Raw genomic sequence first — 16287 nt, 5'->3', positions numbered from 1 at the left:
CTACGTACTTTACTGGTGCCGCATTCTTGTTATATCCACGTGCTATAACAGGCGTCTACTCTTCATTGAGGAGCTGCAACCGGGGCTGAGTTCCACCTACTCTTCAGCACGGTCAAAATGGCAGGGCTCGTCCGGGATTTGAACCCGGGACCTCCTGCACCCAAAGCAGGAATCATACCCCCTTTTTTTTTTTTTTTTTTTTTTAATTTTTTTTCGTTTTTAGATTGGGAAATTGCATCTGCTACCACCTGTACCCGAAACCTTCGTAATCGCCTTCACGCGTCGGACCAGAGTGTCAATTGCTCACGTCGAATAAGAAATTCGTTTGATATTGACGGCGAGCTTTTTGCGCTGACTCAGCCACTGACGTGCGATCAGTTTGCACAAAACGCGAGGGCTCGTCCGGGATTTGAACCCGGGACCTCCTGCACCCTAAGCAGGAATTATACCCATTTTTTTTTTTTTTTTTTTTTTTTTTTTGAACCTGTCTCCGCTGTTAGGACACTAAGCAGTGTGGTTAGCTGCATTCAGCCCCCGTGGCAATGTCTTGCAGTCCTCCAGCTTTGTTGACCACAGTTAGGTGCCTCGATAAGAGGTGGACAGGTGTCGCATCGCTCTCGCCGTCACTTGTTACCACGAATCGTACTTAACGTAGTTTTCTGCAAGCGTCAGCGTAGCGTCAGTCGAGCTAAGTCGGGCCAAGTCGCATAAGAGGAGCAACAAAATGCGCATTTCCGGTACCGGGAATCGAACCCCGGCCTCCTGGGTGAGAGCCAGGTACCCCAGCCACTTTTTTTTTTTTTATTTTTTTTTTTTTAACGCGTCGGACCAGAGTGTCAATTGCTCACATCGAATAAGAAGTTCATTTGATATTGACGGCGAGCTTTTTGCGCTGACTCAGCCACTGACGTGCGATCAGTTTGCACAAAACGCTAGGGCTCGTCCGGGATTTGAACCCGGGACCTCCTGCACCCAAAGCAGGAATCATACCCCTAGACCAACGAGCCACCTGGCTGGAGCAGTCAAGTTAATCCCAAGTAGTGCGCCTCACAGGGAACACAAACTTTCACGTGAATTCGCAAGATAAACGCTTTCTGCAGGCAGCACTCACCACTGATGAGAAGAATATTAAAGGCAACGAATAAAAAGCGAAATAACTGCATCGAGCACTGCTTATGAACAGCCGGCAGTGCCTCAGTTTCGGTATGTGGTTTCTCAGGGTTAAGAGAAGGCGAATGCACTAAACAAAAGAACATCGGGAAACCAAGCACCAACTCATAACGAAAAGATTGCACAATATACTGCAAGCAAAATTTCCAGAAGACGGATACTGAAGACGCCGCAGACAAAAGAATTATTCTATGCAGTAACGAATATCTAGGAAGCGTGAATTGCATGTGCTGCTCCACCACACAACTTCTTTTGATACTGTTTTACTTATTCTAAATTTTCATTACCTCATCGTCTCTAGAATACTGTGCGGTTATCACCTGGTTTCCAACAGCGATAGTAGTAAGTAAATCGACTACAAAGTCTTTCAAAGTAGGTCAGACACAAAAAAAAAATCGGAGCTGCGTGTAGCTCATGTCATTCTGCTTTCAATCGTGAATCTCCGGCTGGGAGTAGTGGCGTACTTCTGTAATCCAAGCTTCTGGGAGGCCGTTGTGTGGGAGAGATCTGGAAACAACTACAGATTCGACCGTTCCACGAGCTCAGGAACGGCCGCGATGCCTTCATCGAGCTCTGCAGATCGACAGATGATAGTGTGGAAATTTCGGCAAGCGGTGGCTAAGGGTTAAGAGAAGCCAAACGCACTAAACACAAGAAAGTCGGGAAACCGAAGCACACAACTCATAACGAAAAGATTGCGGAATGCAGTGCGAAAGCAAAACTTCGAGAAGACCAACTCTGAAGCCATCGGCGAGCTAGGAATTATTCCGCACAAGAAGCGATCATGTAGGAAGAGCGAGCCGAAGCTGTCGCTCGACCACACAATAAATTTTTGCTTAATCCCAATTTGCAGTACCGGTTCGACACTAGAATACTGCGCCTTGGTTCTTCCAAAAGCGATAGTAATAAGCACGTCCACTGCAGTGTCATTTGGGGTAGTGAGTCAGACATGGGGAGGATATGAGGCGGGTGGAATATGCAACGGCAGGGGCATTGCAGGGCGGCCGCCGACTCCTTGGGCTGTGGCGCGCCGGTGCCGGCGGCGGCCTGGCTGGGCTGCTGGTGCCTCCATGTAGAGCTGCCGCCGAGCCCAGGCACCGTGCCGCTAACGAAGCGATTGCGTTTGGTGACATCTTTTGCAATAACGACTGCGCGAATCGACGGTATCTCGTAAGGAAGGAAAGAGCAGCAGCTGCCGCCGAGCCCAGGCGCCGTGCCTAACACGCAGAAGGTCCCCGGCTCGATTGCGGGCGGAAACCCGTTTTCGTCGCACTCAGCAAGACACTTGCTACGATCTCTACTGTGACCATTTAAATCAACTTCAAACGTTCCATCAGCAGGGTGCACATGGCTCAAATGAAACATGAAACGGTTTCAGAACTGGTTGTCGGATTTTAGCGCTGACTTGGAGGCCTGGAAATGCGCGAAACAGCCGCCGCCATGCGATTTGTTACCGCACCGTTGTACAAAACGCAAGGGCTCGTCCGGGATTTGAACCCGGGACCTCCTGCACCCGAAGCAGGAATCATACCCCTAGACCAACGAGCCTATTCGTTCCGAAAACGCACTGCATGTGAATGACGCCACCTTTGATGGTCTCACCATGTAGGGCTGCAGCTCAGCCAGCGTTCTCCCTGTCTGTCGCGGTTGGATTGTTTCCATCGACGTCTTTTACTACAGGAACTTCACGAATCGGAGGGAGCTCGTAGCCGATGCCCTTGCTAACACAGAAGACAAACTGTTGCTATTACGAGTCTCCGGGTGGTACATGAAAAGAACCGTCGTTTCCGTGGTGTAGCGGTTATCACGTCTGCTTTACACGCAGAAGGTCCCCGGTTCGATCCCGGGCGGGAACACAACAATTTTAATCTATATTTCGGATTTCATTTCCGAGATGACCTGACGTCCGCGTATGCAGAGACAAGCAATGTCGTATGCTAGACGGATAGGGCGTCATTTTACGGTCAAATACTGTTGCTCTCTTATTGCACCGGTATTTGGTAACTGAGAACGCCCCTAGCTCCATTATGGCTGGCAAAATTTATAATCCGGTTCTTCAGGGCTACTTCAAGTGCGCTTGCTACTGGCTTTCCTGAGCTCACCCTACTCGCCTTGTCACAGCTCTGTCAAAGTGTGATGCTAACTAATAATGAGAAACTCTTAGCCACGCTCAATCTTACATGCCACCCCTTGGTTGTTGCCGTCGCTAGTAAGATGAGGGTAGACTGTCGCACAATTAAGCTGAATCTCCACTCACGGTGCACATATCCCGCAAAGACAACCTTGTTTTCCGTTGCATGCAAAATTACCGTCTGCTTTTCTACCGAATTCCACCTACGTACTTTACTGGTGCCGCATTCTTGTTATATCCACGTGCTATAACAGGCGTCTACTCTTCATTGAGGAGCTGCAACCGGGGCTGAGTTCCACCTACTCTTCAGCACGGTCAAAATGGCAGGGCTCGTCCGGGATTTGAACCCGGGACCTCCTGCACCCAAAGCAGGAATCATACCCCCTTTTTTTTTTTTTTTTTTTTTAATTTTTTTTCGTTTTTAGATTGGGAAATTGCATCTGCTACCACCTGTACCCGAAACCTTCGTAATCGCCTTCACGCGTCGGACCAGAGTGTCAATTGCTCACGTCGAATAAGAAATTCGTTTGATATTGACGGCGAGCTTTTTGCGCTGACTCAGCCACTGACGTGCGATCAGTTTGCACAAAACGCGAGGGCTCGTCCGGGATTTGAACCCGGGACCTCCTGCACCCTAAGCAGGAATTATACCCATTTTTTTTTTTTTTTTTTTTTTTTTTTTTTGAACCTGTCTCCGCTGTTAGGACACTAAGCAGTGTGGTTAGCTGCATTCAGCCCCCGTGGCAATGTCTTGCAGTCCTCCAGCTTTGTTGACCACAGTTAGGTGCCTCGATAAGAGGTGGACAGGTGTCGCATCGCTCTCGCCGTCACTTGTTACCACGAATCGTACTTAACGTAGTTTTCTGCAAGCGTCAGCGTAGCGTCAGTCGAGCTAAGTCGGGCCAAGTCGCATAAGAGGAGCAACAAAATGCGCATTTCCGGTACCGGGAATCGAACCCCGGCCTCCTGGGTGAGAGCCAGGTACCCCAGCCACTTTTTTTTTTTTTATTTTTTTTTTTTTAACGCGTCGGACCAGAGTGTCAATTGCTCACATCGAATAAGAAGTTCATTTGATATTGACGGCGAGCTTTTTGCGCTGACTCAGCCACTGACGTGCGATCAGTTTGCACAAAACGCTAGGGCTCGTCCGGGATTTGAACCCGGGACCTCCTGCACCCAAAGCAGGAATCATACCCCTAGACCAACGAGCCACCTGGCTGGAGCAGTCAAGTTAATCCCAAGTAGTGCGCCTCACAGGGAACACAAACTTTCACGTGAATTCGCAAGATAAACGCTTTCTGCAGGCAGCACTCACCACTGATGAGAAGAATATTAAAGGCAACGAATAAAAAGCGAAATAACTGCATCGAGCACTGCTTATGAACAGCCGGCAGTGCCTCAGTTTCGGTATGTGGTTTCTCAGGGTTAAGAGAAGGCGAATGCACTAAACAAAAGAACATCGGGAAACCAAGCACCAACTCATAACGAAAAGATTGCACAATATACTGCAAGCAAAATTTCCAGAAGACGGATACTGAAGACGCCGCAGACAAAAGAATTATTCTATGCAGTAACGAATATCTAGGAAGCGTGAATTGCATGTGCTGCTCCACCACACAACTTCTTTTGATACTGTTTTACTTATTCTAAATTTTCATTACCTCATCGTCTCTAGAATACTGTGCGGTTATCACCTGGTTTCCAACAGCGATAGTAGTAAGTAAATCGACTACAAAGTCTTTCAAAGTAGGTCAGACACAAAAAAAAAATCGGAGCTGCGTGTAGCTCATGTCATTCTGCTTTCAATCGTGAATCTCCGGCTGGGAGTAGTGGCGTACTTCTGTAATCCAAGCTTCTGGGAGGCCGTTGTGTGGGAGAGATCTGGAAACAACTACAGATTCGACCGTTCCACGAGCTCAGGAACGGCCGCGATGCCTTCATCGAGCTCTGCAGATCGACAGATGATAGTGTGGAAATTTCGGCAAGCGGTGGCTAAGGGTTAAGAGAAGCCAAACGCACTAAACACAAGAAAGTCGGGAAACCGAAGCACACAACTCATAACGAAAAGATTGCGGAATGCAGTGCGAAAGCAAAACTTCGAGAAGACCAACTCTGAAGCCATCGGCGAGCTAGGAATTATTCCGCACAAGAAGCGATCATGTAGGAAGAGCGAGCCGAAGCTGTCGCTCGACCACACAATAAATTTTTGCTTAATCCCAATTTGCAGTACCGGTTCGACACTAGAATACTGCGCCTTGGTTCTTCCAAAAGCGATAGTAATAAGCACGTCCACTGCAGTGTCATTTGGGGTAGTGAGTCAGACATGGGGAGGATATGAGGCGGGTGGAATATGCAACGGCAGGGGCATTGCAGGGCGGCCGCCGACTCCTTGGGCTGTGGCGCGCCGGTGCCGGCGGCGGCCTGGCTGGGCTGCTGGTGCCTCCATGTAGAGCTGCCGCCGAGCCCAGGCACCGTGCCGCTAACGAAGCGATTGCGTTTGGTGACATCTTTTGCAATAACGACTGCGCGAATCGACGGTATCTCGTAAGGAAGGAAAGAGCAGCAGCTGCCGCCGAGCCCAGGCGCCGTGCCTAACACGCAGAAGGTCCCCGGCTCGATTGCGGGCGGAAACCCGTTTTCGTCGCACTCAGCAAGACACTTGCTACGATCTCTACTGTGACCATTTAAATCAACTTCAAACGTTCCATCAGCAGGGTGCACATGGCTCAAATGAAACATGAAACGGTTTCAGAACTGGTTGTCGGATTTTAGCGCTGACTTGGAGGCCTGGAAATGCGCGAAACAGCCGCCGCCATGCGATTTGTTACCGCACCGTTGTACAAAACGCAAGGGCTCGTCCGGGATTTGAACCCGGGACCTCCTGCACCCGAAGCAGGAATCATACCCCTAGACCAACGAGCCTATTCGTTCCGAAAACGCACTGCATGTGAATGACGCCACCTTTGATGGTCTCACCATGTAGGGCTGCAGCTCAGCCAGCGTTCTCCCTGTCTGTCGCGGTTGGATTGTTTCCATCGACGTCTTTTACTACAGGAACTTCACGAATCGGAGGGAGCTCGTAGCCGATGCCCTTGCTAACACAGAAGACAAACTGTTGCTATTACGAGTCTCCGGGTGGTACATGAAAAGAACCGTCGTTTCCGTGGTGTAGCGGTTATCACGTCTGCTTTACACGCAGAAGGTCCCCGGTTCGATCCCGGGCGGGAACACAACAATTTTAATCTATATTTCGGATTTCATTTCCGAGATGACCTGACGTCCGCGTATGCAGAGACAAGCAATGTCGTATGCTAGACGGATAGGGCGTCATTTTACGGTCAAATACTGTTGCTCTCTTATTGCACCGGTATTTGGTAACTGAGAACGCCCCTAGCTCCATTATGGCTGGCAAAATTTATAATCCGGTTCTTCAGGGCTACTTCAAGTGCGCTTGCTACTGGCTTTCCTGAGCTCACCCTACTCGCCTTGTCACAGCTCTGTCAAAGTGTGATGCTAACTAATAATGAGAAACTCTTAGCCACGCTCAATCTTACATGCCACCCCTTGGTTGTTGCCGTCGCTAGTAAGATGAGGGTAGACTGTCGCACAATTAAGCTGAATCTCCACTCACGGTGCACATATCCCGCAAAGACAACCTTGTTTTCCGTTGCATGCAAAATTACCGTCTGCTTTTCTACCGAATTCCACCTACGTACTTTACTGGTGCCGCATTCTTGTTATATCCACGTGCTATAACAGGCGTCTACTCTTCATTGAGGAGCTGCAACCGGGGCTGAGTTCCACCTACTCTTCAGCACGGTCAAAATGGCAGGGCTCGTCCGGGATTTGAACCCGGGACCTCCTGCACCCAAAGCAGGAATCATACCCCCTTTTTTTTTTTTTTTTTTTTTAATTTTTTTTCGTTTTTAGATTGGGAAATTGCATCTGCTACCACCTGTACCCGAAACCTTCGTAATCGCCTTCACGCGTCGGACCAGAGTGTCAATTGCTCACGTCGAATAAGAAATTCGTTTGATATTGACGGCGAGCTTTTTGCGCTGACTCAGCCACTGACGTGCGATCAGTTTGCACAAAACGCGAGGGCTCGTCCGGGATTTGAACCCGGGACCTCCTGCACCCTAAGCAGGAATTATACCCATTTTTTTTTTTTTTTTTTTTTTTTTTTTTGAACCTGTCTCCGCTGTTAGGACACTAAGCAGTGTGGTTAGCTGCATTCAGCCCCCGTGGCAATGTCTTGCAGTCCTCCAGCTTTGTTGACCACAGTTAGGTGCCTCGATAAGAGGTGGACAGGTGTCGCATCGCTCTCGCCGTCACTTGTTACCACGAATCGTACTTAACGTAGTTTTCTGCAAGCGTCAGCGTAGCGTCAGTCGAGCTAAGTCGGGCCAAGTCGCATAAGAGGAGCAACAAAATGCGCATTTCCGGTACCGGGAATCGAACCCCGGCCTCCTGGGTGAGAGCCAGGTACCCCAGCCACTTTTTTTTTTTTTATTTTTTTTTTTTTAACGCGTCGGACCAGAGTGTCAATTGCTCACATCGAATAAGAAGTTCATTTGATATTGACGGCGAGCTTTTTGCGCTGACTCAGCCACTGACGTGCGATCAGTTTGCACAAAACGCTAGGGCTCGTCCGGGATTTGAACCCGGGACCTCCTGCACCCAAAGCAGGAATCATACCCCTAGACCAACGAGCCACCTGGCTGGAGCAGTCAAGTTAATCCCAAGTAGTGCGCCTCACAGGGAACACAAACTTTCACGTGAATTCGCAAGATAAACGCTTTCTGCAGGCAGCACTCACCACTGATGAGAAGAATATTAAAGGCAACGAATAAAAAGCGAAATAACTGCATCGAGCACTGCTTATGAACAGCCGGCAGTGCCTCAGTTTCGGTATGTGGTTTCTCAGGGTTAAGAGAAGGCGAATGCACTAAACAAAAGAACATCGGGAAACCAAGCACCAACTCATAACGAAAAGATTGCACAATATACTGCAAGCAAAATTTCCAGAAGACGGATACTGAAGACGCCGCAGACAAAAGAATTATTCTATGCAGTAACGAATATCTAGGAAGCGTGAATTGCATGTGCTGCTCCACCACACAACTTCTTTTGATACTGTTTTACTTATTCTAAATTTTCATTACCTCATCGTCTCTAGAATACTGTGCGGTTATCACCTGGTTTCCAACAGCGATAGTAGTAAGTAAATCGACTACAAAGTCTTTCAAAGTAGGTCAGACACAAAAAAAAAATCGGAGCTGCGTGTAGCTCATGTCATTCTGCTTTCAATCGTGAATCTCCGGCTGGGAGTAGTGGCGTACTTCTGTAATCCAAGCTTCTGGGAGGCCGTTGTGTGGGAGAGATCTGGAAACAACTACAGATTCGACCGTTCCACGAGCTCAGGAACGGCCGCGATGCCTTCATCGAGCTCTGCAGATCGACAGATGATAGTGTGGAAATTTCGGCAAGCGGTGGCTAAGGGTTAAGAGAAGCCAAACGCACTAAACACAAGAAAGTCGGGAAACCGAAGCACACAACTCATAACGAAAAGATTGCGGAATGCAGTGCGAAAGCAAAACTTCGAGAAGACCAACTCTGAAGCCATCGGCGAGCTAGGAATTATTCCGCACAAGAAGCGATCATGTAGGAAGAGCGAGCCGAAGCTGTCGCTCGACCACACAATAAATTTTTGCTTAATCCCAATTTGCAGTACCGGTTCGACACTAGAATACTGCGCCTTGGTTCTTCCAAAAGCGATAGTAATAAGCACGTCCACTGCAGTGTCATTTGGGGTAGTGAGTCAGACATGGGGAGGATATGAGGCGGGTGGAATATGCAACGGCAGGGGCATTGCAGGGCGGCCGCCGACTCCTTGGGCTGTGGCGCGCCGGTGCCGGCGGCGGCCTGGCTGGGCTGCTGGTGCCTCCATGTAGAGCTGCCGCCGAGCCCAGGCACCGTGCCGCTAACGAAGCGATTGCGTTTGGTGACATCTTTTGCAATAACGACTGCGCGAATCGACGGTATCTCGTAAGGAAGGAAAGAGCAGCAGCTGCCGCCGAGCCCAGGCGCCGTGCCTAACACGCAGAAGGTCCCCGGCTCGATTGCGGGCGGAAACCCGTTTTCGTCGCACTCAGCAAGACACTTGCTACGATCTCTACTGTGACCATTTAAATCAACTTCAAACGTTCCATCAGCAGGGTGCACATGGCTCAAATGAAACATGAAACGGTTTCAGAACTGGTTGTCGGATTTTAGCGCTGACTTGGAGGCCTGGAAATGCGCGAAACAGCCGCCGCCATGCGATTTGTTACCGCACCGTTGTACAAAACGCAAGGGCTCGTCCGGGATTTGAACCCGGGACCTCCTGCACCCGAAGCAGGAATCATACCCCTAGACCAACGAGCCTATTCGTTCCGAAAACGCACTGCATGTGAATGACGCCACCTTTGATGGTCTCACCATGTAGGGCTGCAGCTCAGCCAGCGTTCTCCCTGTCTGTCGCGGTTGGATTGTTTCCATCGACGTCTTTTACTACAGGAACTTCACGAATCGGAGGGAGCTCGTAGCCGATGCCCTTGCTAACACAGAAGACAAACTGTTGCTATTACGAGTCTCCGGGTGGTACATGAAAAGAACCGTCGTTTCCGTGGTGTAGCGGTTATCACGTCTGCTTTACACGCAGAAGGTCCCCGGTTCGATCCCGGGCGGGAACACAACAATTTTAATCTATATTTCGGATTTCATTTCCGAGATGACCTGACGTCCGCGTATGCAGAGACAAGCAATGTCGTATGCTAGACGGATAGGGCGTCATTTTACGGTCAAATACTGTTGCTCTCTTATTGCACCGGTATTTGGTAACTGAGAACGCCCCTAGCTCCATTATGGCTGGCAAAATTTATAATCCGGTTCTTCAGGGCTACTTCAAGTGCGCTTGCTACTGGCTTTCCTGAGCTCACCCTACTCGCCTTGTCACAGCTCTGTCAAAGTGTGATGCTAACTAATAATGAGAAACTCTTAGCCACGCTCAATCTTACATGCCACCCCTTGGTTGTTGCCGTCGCTAGTAAGATGAGGGTAGACTGTCGCACAATTAAGCTGAATCTCCACTCACGGTGCACATATCCCGCAAAGACAACCTTGTTTTCCGTTGCATGCAAAATTACCGTCTGCTTTTCTACCGAATTCCACCTACGTACTTTACTGGTGCCGCATTCTTGTTATATCCACGTGCTATAACAGGCGTCTACTCTTCATTGAGGAGCTGCAACCGGGGCTGAGTTCCACCTACTCTTCAGCACGGTCAAAATGGCAGGGCTCGTCCGGGATTTGAACCCGGGACCTCCTGCACCCAAAGCAGGAATCATACCCCCTTTTTTTTTTTTTTTTTTTTAATTTTTTTTCGTTTTTAGATTGGGAAATTGCATCTGCTACCACCTGTACCCGAAACCTTCGTAATCGCCTTCACGCGTCGGACCAGAGTGTCAATTGCTCACGTCGAATAAGAAATTCGTTTGATATTGACGGCGAGCTTTTTGCGCTGACTCAGCCACTGACGTGCGATCAGTTTGCACAAAACGCGAGGGCTCGTCCGGGATTTGAACCCGGGACCTCCTGCACCCTAAGCAGGAATTATACCCATTTTTTTTTTTTTTTTTTTTTTTTTTTTTGAACCTGTCTCCGCTGTTAGGACACTAAGCAGTGTGGTTAGCTGCATTCAGCCCCCGTGGCAATGTCTTGCAGTCCTCCAGCTTTGTTGACCACAGTTAGGTGCCTCGATAAGAGGTGGACAGGTGTCGCATCGCTCTCGCCGTCACTTGTTACCACGAATCGTACTTAACGTAGTTTTCTGCAAGCGTCAGTCGAGCTAAGTCGGGCCAAGTCGCATAAGAGGAGCAACAAAATGCGCATTTCCGGTACCGGGAATCGAACCCCGGCCTCCTGGGTAAGAGCCAGGTACCCCAGCCACTTTTTTTTTTTTTTTTTTTTTTTTTTTTAACGCGTCGGACCAGAGTGTCAATTGCTCACATCGAATAAGAAGTTCATTTGATATTGACGGCGAGCTTTTTGCGCTGACTCAGCCACTGACGTGCGATCAGTTTGCACAAAACGCTAGGGCTCGTCCGGGATTTGAACCCGGGACCTCCTGCACCCAAAGCAGGAATCATACCCCTTTTTTTTTTTTTTTTTTTTTTTTTTTTTACTGGCGTTCCTGAGCTCACCCTACTCGCCTTGTCACAGCTCTGTCAAAGTGTGATGCTAACTAATAATGAGAAACTCTTAGCCACGCTCAATCTTACATGCCACCCCTTGGTTGTTGCCGTCGCTAGTAAGATGAGGGTAGACTGTCGCACAATTAAGCTGAATCTCCACTCACGGTGCACATATCCCGCAAAGACAACCTTGTTTTCCGTTGCATGCAAAATTACCGTCTGCTTTTCTACCGAATTCCACCTACGTACTTTACTGGTGCCGCATTCTTGTTATATCCACGTGCTATAACAGGCGTCTACTCTTCATTGAGGAGCTGCAACCGGGGCTGAGTTCCACCTACTCTTCAGCACGGTCAAAATGGCAGGGCTCGTCCGGGATTTGAACCCGGGACCTCCTGCACCCAAAGCAGGAATCATACCCCTAGACCAACGAGCCACCTGGCTGGAGCAGTCAAGTTAATCCCAAGTAGTGCGCCTCACAGGGAACACAAACTTTCACGTGAATTCGCAAGATAAACGCTTTCTGCAGGCAGCACTCACCACTGATGAGAAGAATATTAAAGGCAACGAATAAAAAGCGAAATAACTGCATCGAGCACTGCTTATGAACAGCCGGCAGTGCCTCAGTTTCGGTATGTGGTTTCTCAGGGTTAAGAGAAGGCGAATGCACTAAACAAAAGAACATCGGGAAACCAAGCACCAACTCATAACGAAAAGATTGCACAATATACTGCAAGCAAAATTTCCAGAAGACGGATACTGAAGACGCCGCAGACAAAAGAATTATTCTATGCAGTAACGAATATCTAGGAAGCGTGAATTGCATGTGCTGCTCCACCACACAACTTCTTTTGATACTGTTTTACTTATTCTAAATTTTCATTACCTCATCGTCTCTAGAATACTGTGCGGTTATCACCTGGTTTCCAACAGCGATAGTAGTAAGTAAATCGACTACAAAGTCTTTCAAAGTAGGTCAGACACAAAAAAAAAATCGGAGCTGCGTGTAGCTCATGTCATTCTGCTTTCAATCGTGAATCTCCGGCTGGGAGTAGTGGCGTACTTCTGTAATCCAAGCTTCTGGGAGGCCGTTGTGTGGGAGAGATCTGGAAACAACTACAGATTCGACCGTTCCACGAGCTCAGGAACGGCCGCGATGCCTTCATCGAGCTCTGCAGATCGACAGATGATAGTGTGGAAATTTCGGCAAGCGGTGGCTAAGGGTTAAGAGAAGCCAAACGCACTAAACACAAGAAAGTCGGGAAACCGAAGCACACAACTCATAACGAAAAGATTGCGGAATGCAGTGCGAAAGCAAAACTTCGAGAAGACCAACTCTGAAGCCATCGGCGAGCTAGGAATTATTCCGCACAAGAAGCGATCATGTAGGAAGAGCGAGCCGAAGCTGTCGCTCGACCACACAATAAATTTTTGCTTAATCCCAATTTGCAGTACCGGTTCGACACTAGAATACTGCGCCTTGGTTCTTCCAAAAGCGATAGTAATAAGCACGTCCACTGCAGTGTCATTTGGGGTAGTGAGTCAGACATGGGGAGGATATGAGGCGGGTGGAATATGCAACGGCAGGGGCATTGCAGGGCGGCCGCCGACTCCTTGGGCTGTGGCGCGCCGGTGCCGGCGGCGGCCTGGCTGGGCTGCTGGTGCCTCCATGTAGAGCTGCCGCCGAGCCCAGGCACCGTGCCGCTAACGAAGCGATTGCCTTTGGTGACATCTTTTGCAATAACGACTGCGCGAATCGACGGTATCTCGTAAGGAAGGAAAGAGCAGCAGCTGCCGCCGAGCCCAGGCGCCGTGCCTAACACGCAGAAGGTCCCCGGCTCGATTGCGGGCGGAAACCCGTTTTCGTCGCACTCAGCAAGACACTTGCTACGATCTCTACTGTGACCATTTAAATCAACTTCAAACGTTCCATCAGCAGGGTGCACATGGCTCAAATGAAACATGAAACGGTTTCAGAACTGGTTGTCGGATTTTAGCGCTGACTTGGAGGCCTGGAAATGCGCGAAACAGCCGCCGCCATGCGATTTGTTACCGCACCGTTGTACAAAACGCAAGGGCTCGTCCGGGATTTGAACCCGGGACCTCCTGCACCCGAAGCAGGAATCATACCCCTAGACCAACGAGCCTATTCGTTCCGAAAACGCACTGCATGTGAATGACGCCACCTTTGATGGTCTCACCATGTAGGGCTGCAGCTCAGCCAGCGTTCTCCCTGTCTGTCGCGGTTGGATTGTTTCCATCGACGTCTTTTACTACAGGAACTTCACGAATCGGAGGGAGCTCGTAGCCGATGCCCTTGCTAACACAGAAGACAAACTGTTGCTATTACGAGTCTCCGGGTGGTACATGAAAAGAACCGTCGTTTCCGTGGTGTAGCGGTTATCACGTCTGCTTTACACGCAGAAGGTCCCCGGTTCGATCCCGGGCGGGAACACAACAATTTTAATCTATATTTCGGATTTCATTTCCGAGATGACCTGACGTCCGCGTATGCAGAGACAAGCAATGTCGTATGCTAGACGGATAGGGCGTCATTTTACGGTCAAATACTGTTGCTCTCTTATTGCACCGGTATTTGGTAACTGAGAACGCCCCTAGCTCCATTATGGCTGGCAAAATTTATAATCCGGTTCTTCAGGGCTACTTCAAGTGCGCTTGCTACTGGCTTTCCTGAGCTCACCCTACTCGCCTTGTCACAGCTCTGTCAAAGTGTGATGCTAACTAATAATGAGAAACTCTTAGCCACGCTCAATCTTACATGCCACCCCTTGGTTGTTGCCGTCGCTAGTAAGATGAGGGTAGACTGTCGCACAATTAAGCTGAATCTCCACTCACGGTGCACATATCCCGCAAAGACAACCTTGTTTTCCGTTGCATGCAAAATTACCGTCTGCTTTTCTACCGAATTCCACCTACGTACTTTACTGGTGCCGCATTCTTGTTATATCCACGTGCTATAACAGGCGTCTACTCTTCATTGAGGAGCTGCAACCGGGGCTGTTCCACCTACTCTTCAGCACGGTCAAAATGGCAGGGCTCGTCCGGGATTTGAACCCGGGACCTCCTGCACCCAAAGCAGGAATCATACCCCCTTTTTTTTTTTTTTTTTTTTTAATTTTTTTTCGTTTTTAGATTGGGAAATTGCATCTGCTACCACCTGTACCCGAAACCTTCGTAATCGCCTTCACGCGTCGGACCAGAGTGTCAATTGCTCACGTCGAATAAGAAATTCGTTTGATATTGACGGCGAGCTTTTTGCGCTGACTCAGCCACTGACGTGCGATCAGTTTGCACAAAACGCGAGGGCTCGTCCGGATTTGAACCCGGACCTCCTGCACCCTAAGCAGGAATTATACCCATTTTTTTTTTTTTTTTTTTTTTTTTTTGAACCTGTCTCCGCTGTTAGGACACTAAGCAGTGTGGTTAGCTGCATTCAGCCCCCGTGGCAATGTCTTGCAGTCCTCCAGCTTTGTTGACCACAGTTAGGTGCCTCGATAAGAGGTGGACAGGTGTCGCATCGCTCTCGCCGTCACTTGTTACCACGAATCGTACTTAACGTAGTTTTCTGCAAGCGTCAGCGTAGCGTCAGTCGAGCTAAGTCGGGCCAAGTCGCATAAGAGGAGCAACAAAATGCGCATTTCCGGTACCGGGAATCGAACCCCGGCCTCCTGGGTGAGAGCCAGGTACCCCAGCCACTTTTTTTTTTTTTATTTTTTTTTTTTTAACGCGTCGGACCAGAGTGTCAATTGCTCACATCGAATAAGAAGTTCATTTGATATTGACGGCGAGCTTTTTGCGCTGACTCAGCCACTGACGTGCGATCAGTTTGCACAAAACGCTAGGGCTCGTCCGGGATTTGAACCCGGGACCTCCTGCACCCAAAGCAGGAATCATACCCCTAGACCAACGAGCCACCCTGGCTGGAGCAGTCAAGTTAATCCCAAGTAGTGCGCCTCACAGGGAACACAAACTTTCACGTGAATTCGCAAGATAAACGCTTTCTGCAGGCAGCACTCACCACTGATGAGAAGAATATTAAAGGCAACGAATAAAAAGCGAAATAACTGCATCGAGCACTGCTTATGAACAGCCGGCAGTGCCTCAGTTTCGGTATGTGGTTTCTCAGGGTTAAGAGAAGGCGAATGCACTAAACAAAAGAACATCGGGAAACCAAGCACCAACTCATAACGAAAAGATTGCACAATATACTGCAAGCAAAATTTCCAGAAGACGGATACTGAAGACGCCGCAGACAAAAGAATTATTCTATGCAGTAACGAATATCTAGGAAGCGTGAATTGCATGTGCTGCTCCACCACACAACTTCTTTTGATACTGTTTTACTTATTCTAAATTTTCATTACCTCATCGTCTCTAGAATACTGTGCGGTTATCACCTGGTTTCCAACAGCGATAGTAGTAAGTAAATCGACTACAAAGTCTTTCAAAGTAGGTCAGACACAAAAAAAAAATCGGAGCTGCGTGTAGCTCATGTCATTCTGCTTTCAATCGTGAATCTCCGGCTGGGGAGTAGTGGCGTACTTCTGTAATCCAAGCTTCTGGGAGGCCGTTGTGTGGGAGAGATCTGGAAACAACTACAGATTCGACCGTTCCACGAGCTCAGGAACGGCCGCGATGCCTTCATCGAGCTCTGCAGATCGACAGATGATAGTGTGGAAATTTCGGCAAGCGGTGGCTAAGGGTTAAGAGAAGCCAAACGCACTAAACACA

General features: G+C 49.0%; 13 non-coding genes across 13 annotated transcripts; 4 read left to right on the top strand and 9 right to left on the bottom strand.

Annotated features, from left to right (window-relative positions):
- Positions 1-935: 935 nt before the first annotated feature.
- Positions 936-1007, bottom strand: Trnap-ugg. The gene has a single exon. It is a non-coding gene; the product is annotated as a tRNA-Pro (tRNA).
- Positions 1008-2646: 1639 nt separating this feature from the next.
- On the bottom strand, positions 2647-2718 carry Trnap-cgg. The gene has a single exon. It is a non-coding gene; the product is annotated as a tRNA-Pro (tRNA).
- A 235-nt stretch (positions 2719-2953) lies between these two features.
- On the top strand, positions 2954-3026 carry Trnav-uac. The gene has a single exon. It is a non-coding gene; the product is annotated as a tRNA-Val (tRNA).
- Positions 3027-4440: 1414 nt separating this feature from the next.
- Positions 4441-4512, bottom strand: Trnap-ugg. The gene has a single exon. It is a non-coding gene; the product is annotated as a tRNA-Pro (tRNA).
- A 1639-nt stretch (positions 4513-6151) lies between these two features.
- Trnap-cgg lies at positions 6152-6223 on the bottom strand. Its single transcript has one exon. It is a non-coding gene; the product is annotated as a tRNA-Pro (tRNA).
- Positions 6224-6458: 235 nt separating this feature from the next.
- Positions 6459-6531, top strand: Trnav-uac. The gene has a single exon. It is a non-coding gene; the product is annotated as a tRNA-Val (tRNA).
- A 1413-nt stretch (positions 6532-7944) lies between these two features.
- On the bottom strand, positions 7945-8016 carry Trnap-ugg. Its single transcript has one exon. It is a non-coding gene; the product is annotated as a tRNA-Pro (tRNA).
- A 1639-nt stretch (positions 8017-9655) lies between these two features.
- Trnap-cgg lies at positions 9656-9727 on the bottom strand. The gene has a single exon. It is a non-coding gene; the product is annotated as a tRNA-Pro (tRNA).
- A 235-nt stretch (positions 9728-9962) lies between these two features.
- On the top strand, positions 9963-10035 carry Trnav-uac. The gene has a single exon. It is a non-coding gene; the product is annotated as a tRNA-Val (tRNA).
- A 1864-nt stretch (positions 10036-11899) lies between these two features.
- Positions 11900-11971, bottom strand: Trnap-ugg. The gene has a single exon. It is a non-coding gene; the product is annotated as a tRNA-Pro (tRNA).
- Positions 11972-13610: 1639 nt separating this feature from the next.
- On the bottom strand, positions 13611-13682 carry Trnap-cgg. The gene has a single exon. It is a non-coding gene; the product is annotated as a tRNA-Pro (tRNA).
- Positions 13683-13917: 235 nt separating this feature from the next.
- On the top strand, positions 13918-13990 carry Trnav-uac. The gene has a single exon. It is a non-coding gene; the product is annotated as a tRNA-Val (tRNA).
- A 1407-nt stretch (positions 13991-15397) lies between these two features.
- Positions 15398-15469, bottom strand: Trnap-ugg. Its single transcript has one exon. It is a non-coding gene; the product is annotated as a tRNA-Pro (tRNA).
- Positions 15470-16287: the final 818 nt, after the last annotated feature.

This window comes from Schistocerca piceifrons, unplaced genomic scaffold, assembly GCF_021461385.2.
Source record: "Schistocerca piceifrons isolate TAMUIC-IGC-003096 unplaced genomic scaffold, iqSchPice1.1 HiC_scaffold_535, whole genome shotgun sequence".
Taxonomy (NCBI): Eukaryota; Metazoa; Arthropoda; class Insecta; order Orthoptera; family Acrididae; genus Schistocerca; species Schistocerca piceifrons.
This window is presented reverse-complemented; position numbering and strand designations above follow the sequence as displayed.